Source organism: Rutidosis leptorrhynchoides, chromosome 3 (assembly GCF_046630445.1).
Source record: "Rutidosis leptorrhynchoides isolate AG116_Rl617_1_P2 chromosome 3, CSIRO_AGI_Rlap_v1, whole genome shotgun sequence".
Classification (NCBI taxonomy): domain Eukaryota; kingdom Viridiplantae; phylum Streptophyta; class Magnoliopsida; order Asterales; family Asteraceae; genus Rutidosis; species Rutidosis leptorrhynchoides.
Window position 1 is genome coordinate 321,698,069 of NC_092335.1, and position 6,877 is coordinate 321,704,945.

Here is a 6,877-nt window from a genome sequence, read left to right on the forward strand (position 1 = left end):
AATGAGGAACAACAGGATGTTGATAACCATTACAAACAAGATATACCTCATCCAGTTATGACATTTTCATATATGCACGTGGAAAATTTGTACCCGAACTTGAGAATAGACAGACGTTGGATAGATTATCCAAAATACCAAAGGAGCTTGCACACTCTTCATTCTAAAGCTGTTGAAGTACCTAGGATCATAGAATGGGAACCGTTAGAAGCCGTAGGATTGGCCGAACGGATTAGAGAATTACTTACACAGAGGTATGGTAATTCTACTTTTAACGATTGGGTACGATTGTTCAACATGCGTAGACCTGTATATAAAGTATGGTGTGAAGAATTATTGTGTAGTATAGAAATAAATGATTGGGTAGCTAGTTTAACCGATCGAACTTTTATTAGATTTTTGTTAGGAGGTTCGATGCGCCACATGTCTCTACTAGACATGGCTCAGGCCTTACGTATATATACGCCTGAGGAGCTAGCATCTGCCGATTGTCGAGGGTTGATATTAAATGGTAGGAAGATTGATGAAAATTTTGATACGCATGGTGTATGGAGTCAAATGACTAGCCATCACCGATTTAAAGGGGGAAATTACTCTTATTTGGATATAGATAGAGCTGAGTTAAGAGTAATTCACAGGTTTCTAGCGAACTCGATTACACAGCGAGGTAAAAATAAGGAAAAGGTAAATGAGCAAGATTTATTTTACCACATGTGTATTCGAGACCCACAAAGCGCTGTAAGTATACCTTATTGTGTGGGTTATCATTTATCAGCTATGGTTAGGGGGATGAGACCGCACAGTATAATAGGAGGTGGTATATTTATTACATTAATTGCTGAGTATCTCAATGTGGATAAAAGTCGGGGGGGGGGGGATTATTAATCGAAGAACCAGAACCCCACGATACAATTGGTTTAAATGTATATCATGGTGCTAAGGTTTTGAAGAGGCGAAATAACGCCGCAGTAGATATAATGGAAGACATCCACAGGTTGAGAGAAATCAACAGCCAGGTAATGTGGGAGGGGGAAATGAAATGACAGAAATGCAAAGGTTTATAGCTTCACAAGAGTATGAAAATGCTAGACATCGAGCATTTGAAGATTGGCAAGTTCATCAAAACCACATCATAGCTCATTGCCAACATATAGGTAGACACTATATTCCTACTCCAAATCCTGTATTCCCTCCCTGGTCTATAGAGATCCAACCACCGTATCCTACTTATAACCCAGCTGAAGCATTCTATAACACATACGGTTATGCATGGAACCCCTACTGGTATCAGTAACAACCCTAGTTTATTTAGTTTTATTTATTTTATTTTTGTAATGTTACTACATTATACACTTATGTTGATATTGTAATAGTTTTTATAATTTTCTAACTTTTATTATTAGATTTTAATAATTTTTGAATGTGGGGTAATATACCAAACTTCAAAAATATGTATATATGTTTGCAGTTTATCTTATGTACACAACAGGGTAAAACAACGCATTTTCAAAGACTGGCATTAAGTTCAGCAAAAGCAACTAATTTTGACGACAAGATGAAAAATAAATGTGATGTAACAACAAGACAGAATGAACAAATGATATGCACCATTTATCATTCAGCAAACAAACACCAATATGTTTGAAAACTTTGGTAAAATTTAATCATTTTTTTACGCTAATCACCCTCAATAATTTAAATTGTTACTGATTTCTTGCAAATGAGGGCATTGCAAGATCTTAAGTGTGGGAAGGGGTTAAATTCTTTCGGAATTTTAAAATTTTTTGATTTAAACACTTGGTTACCATTAGAAATCTAGTAACGCAGTAGTTGTATTAGAATCTAGTGCTCTCTGATAATAAAGAACAACCCTAGTCTTATATACTGACTACCCAATTCTAGTAAAATTTTTTTCAAAATTTTCAATTAAATGAACTCAAAATCATGTTTATACATATTTATGAACGATAAAACTAGGTGTTAACACCAAAATTATTGTTACCTCGGAAAGGACATAAATTGAGAAACAAACCAAAATGTTAAAATTCATTTAAATTGGAATAGAGGACAATAAAAAGGAAAATAAATGCCAAGTGTGGGAAAATTTACCAAGTTATTTTAAACACATGTCACATATTTCTGTAACAAATAATTAAAGATACTTTTGCTTTGGACTAAACTAAAAAGTTTTACCCGATTTACTGTAAGAAAGATGGATCTACATGATGAATCAATTCTATCATTTAGAGGAAGTAAAGTCTTTCGAAAAAGAAACGCGCTTCTTGATTTAGTTCATGAAGTTGTCGTCCAGACCAGCTGTAGGTTGACGAAAAACCTAGAAAAGTCATCACTAAAATCAGCAGGAAATCCACGGACCTCAGCATCAAACAGGGTCGCCAAGTGGTCAGACTTATCCTAACCATGAGAGGATCTGTCTTGTAAAATAGGGAGGACGCCGTGCAAATTAGCTTGATAAAACTAATGAATCAGATCCCCAGAAAGGATAATCTCCTTAAAGATCAAAAATCAGCATTTATGCCTGATATTACTCAATCCTTGAGATTGACCTTAAAGATTGAGAATTACAAACTCATGGAATTCAATGATATCTAAACTCGAGCTTGAACGAGAAAATATTTTGATCAAATTACAAACTGATTTGTTTTCTGAAAACCTATTTTCAATGCGTTCATTACCTTTGAACGTAAAATCCTAGGAATTCACCTGGAATTCATTAGGTCACCTGAACCAAATCGGGTGTCAACCGTAAGAACGGTGGTTGCATAGCATGGTCAAAGACAGGACCTTGTGCCAGACCGGAAAATTATAAGGGTGAGCTTTACTATTGCTCCTACAAAGGATAGTAATTGCGTCCGACACGTTATAGACCATAATTAAAAGCATGTCAGGGGACATTGCCTTAACAGTTGCTTGTTCAACGCTTTCCTTTACAACCGGACGGTAGTTTACCGAAAGGTAATATACGGAGCAAGTATACTGGACGTGTTGCTTTCCCAATACAAGGTTAGCAAGTGGGTGACACAAAACCACAAGTTTGGAGCTAAAAATTTCAAATATGAAACCCACCAAACCCACAAAAAGAATTTGCAAACACCGGTGAAGGGTTATTCCGGAAAACTTATCTAGGGTAAAAGCTAGATTTAATTTTCAAAAGATCAAATATTTTCATAAAGATCCAATTTCCTTAATGGATCTAAATTTCCATAAGTCATGTGAGACTGTAAACCACATCGTTACTACCATTGTTTATACCGCCGTATATAAATCACTGATGTACAAAGTGTGAAGAATAAAGAAGTGATTCTAGTATTTCAAGACTATATTGCTTGAGGACAAGCAACGCTCAAGTGTGGGAATATTTGATAATGCTAAAAACGAACATATATTTCATAGCATTATTCCTCAAGAAAGACAAGCTTTTAGTTGCAATTGTTCTATTTACAAGTAATATTCGTTTAAATAATAAAAGGTGAAGACAAAAGACAGATTCGACGAAATGAAGACGCAAACGACCAAAAAGCTCAAAAGTACAAAATACAATCAAAGAGGTTCCAATTATTGATAAGAAACATCTCGAAATTACAAGAGTACAAGATTCAAAACGCAAAGTACAAGATATTAAATTGTACGCAAGGACGTTCGAAAATCCGGAACCGGGACCAGAGTCAACTCTCAACGCTCGACGCAACGGACCGAAAGTTATAAATTAATTATGTATATAAATATAATATAATATATAATTAATTATATAAATTATATATTTATATTATATTTATATATTAAATTCCGTCGGCAAACAAAGATCCAAAATGGAGTGAGCTGTAAAAGCAAACTCCGCGAGTTGCGGAGTTTGAAGTCCAAAAAGGCCGCGACTCGCGGAGCCCCAATTTCTGAAACTGCCTATAAATCCAACGCAATTCGACGTTTTATATATCCATCCTCTCTATCTATATACGTAAATATATATATATATATATATATATATATATAATTTATATTTTAATTTTAATTTTAATTTTAATTTTTAATAATAAGGGTATGTTAGCGAATGTTGTAAGGGTGTAAGTCGAAATTCTGTCCGTGTAACGCTACGCTATTTTTAATCATTGTAAGTTATGTTCAACCTTTTTAATTTAATGTCTCATAGCTAAGTTATTATTATGCTTATTTAATCCGAGGTAATCATGATGTTGGGCTAATTACTAAAATTGGGTAATTGGGCTTTGTACCATAATTGGGGTTTGGATAAAAGAACGACACTTGTGGAAATTAGACTATGGGCTATTAATGGGTTTTATATTAACTAAACAATACCTTGTTAATTTAATATACAAACTTATAATTTGACGTATTTATATATAACCACATACGCTTGACTGGGTACGGTGGGCGGGATATCTATAAATACCAATAATTATTCATTTTACCGGACACGGAACTGGATTAATAGTTAATAGACTTGTTGAAACAGGGGTGAATTACATTCAAGGGTAATTGGTGTAATTGTTAACAAAGTAGTAAAACCTTGGTTTACACGCAGTCGATAATCTGGTGTATTCATTAAACAAAGTATTAAAACCTTGTTACAATTCGAATCCCCAATTAGTTAGAATATTTGACTTCGGGAATAAGAATAATTTGACGAAGGCTTTCGCTCTTTATATTTATGACTGATGGACTATTATGGACAAATCCGTATGGACATATTAAATAATCCAGGACAAAGAACAATTAACCCATGGGAATAAACTAAAATCAACACGTCAAACATCATGATTACGAAAGTTTAAATAAGCATAATTATTTTATTTCATATTTAATTTCCTTTATTTTATATTTAATTGCACTTCTAATTATCGCATTTTTATTTATTGTTATTGTATTTAATTGCACTTTTAATTATCGTACTTTTTAATTATCTCAATTTTATTTTATCGCACTTTTATTTATCGCAATTTCATTATCGTTATTTACTTTACGCTTTAAAGTTAGTCTTTTATTTATTTTTAATATTTTACATTAGGTTTTAACTGTGACTAAAGTTTTAAAAATCGACAAACCGGTCATTTAACGGTAAAAACCCCCCTTTATAATAATAATATTACTTATATATATTTGTATTTTTATAAAATTAAACTAATATAGCGTTAAGCTTTGTTTAAAGATTCCCTGTGGAACGAACCGGACTTACTAAAAACTACACTACTGTACGATTAGGTACACTGCCTATAAGTGTTGTAGCAAGGTTTAAGTATATCCATTCTATACATAAATAAATATCTTGTGTAAAATTGTATCGTATTTAATAGTATTTCCTTGTAAAATTTAATAGTATTTTATACCCTTTAGCTTTAACATCAAACACCGCGACGATTCCACATGTTAATCAAACAATGAGTGGTGCCTTGAACACCGCGGCATCCACTCCCATGACAATGTGGTGTCTTAAACACCGCGACAATACCACATGTCAATCAAACAATGAGTAGTGTCTTGAACACCGCGACAATACTACTCGTTACATAGAATGTGGTGCCTTGAACACCACGACAATGCCACATTCATACTACACAAATAAATACATTATATACGCACACGCATAATTATTCCACTCACTTCTCAATATTAAAACCCACGTCATCGGGGTTACTCATCCGCAACTCAATACCAACCCTTCGCCACTGGGGTTATATAATCCGCATCACAAGCACCTGTGATAACGTACACACAAAGTGTGCACCTCGCCAAAGATGGTCAACCAAAGCGCACAACCGTGCCAATTGGACCTATACACAAGTCCATCAAAGCCACCTATATGTGAAGTGGGCTCTATAACCGAGAACCACTCCACCCGACTCGCACCCATCCTACACATACATATGCACATAGGATATTAACACTCACCTTGTCGCCTTGATGAATGCCACCCCATAATTCACAACTCGCCAATGGAATGTACCTATTCCATTATCACATAACAAATAACACAATTCGGGTGGATTTACAAACCAACCCAAATCGACAAATAGTGCAATTTCGACCCATTTGCACTTTCAAGCTCAAACCGCGTCCAAACTAACCAATAATCACTAACACTAGTGACAATGGTCCTAATAAGCCAAATAAACCCGAACACAAGTGTTAAACACTTATCTTGCCCAATTTGACACCAAAACCCTAATTTTGACCCTTTTCAAAATTAGTCAACCAAACACACCCAAATGAGTTCCAACACTTCCATAATCACTAATCATAGTGATTACACTCAACTTAAAGCCCTACACAAGGCTAAATCATCAACCAACCCAAAACCCGCCTTCATCACTAATAAACTCGAATCCTAGTGTTAATCTTCCATTAACAACTAAATGGGTTCCATCTATGAACATACAAGCCAAAAGCCCCAAATTTGAATGATGAACACGAAAATGAAATTCGAAGTTAGAGCTTACCTCTAGTATCACCTTGTAGCTAAGAACGAGGAGAACAAACTTGTCTCTTACGCTTTCAATCAAAACCCGCTTCTTCCTTTCCAAAAATCCCTTTGAATCAATTGGGGTGTTTGAGTTTTTGAGAGAAAATTAAGAAGAAAAGGAAAAAGATAAAAGGGAAAATGAATGAGTGGATGAGATTAAGATCTCAAATCTGGCTTAAACATGAAATGACCAAAATGCCCTTGAATATCTTTTAAAATCACAAAACTGGTACCAGTCCGCCCAGATTGCCGCGCCGCGGCCTTAATCGTCGCGCCGCGACATATAACGTATTCTGGTGGTTGCCTTAACATACTTCCTGGAATTGAAATCACCTAAATGCCGCACCGCGGCCCATTCTGTCGCGCCGCGACCCAAGGCGT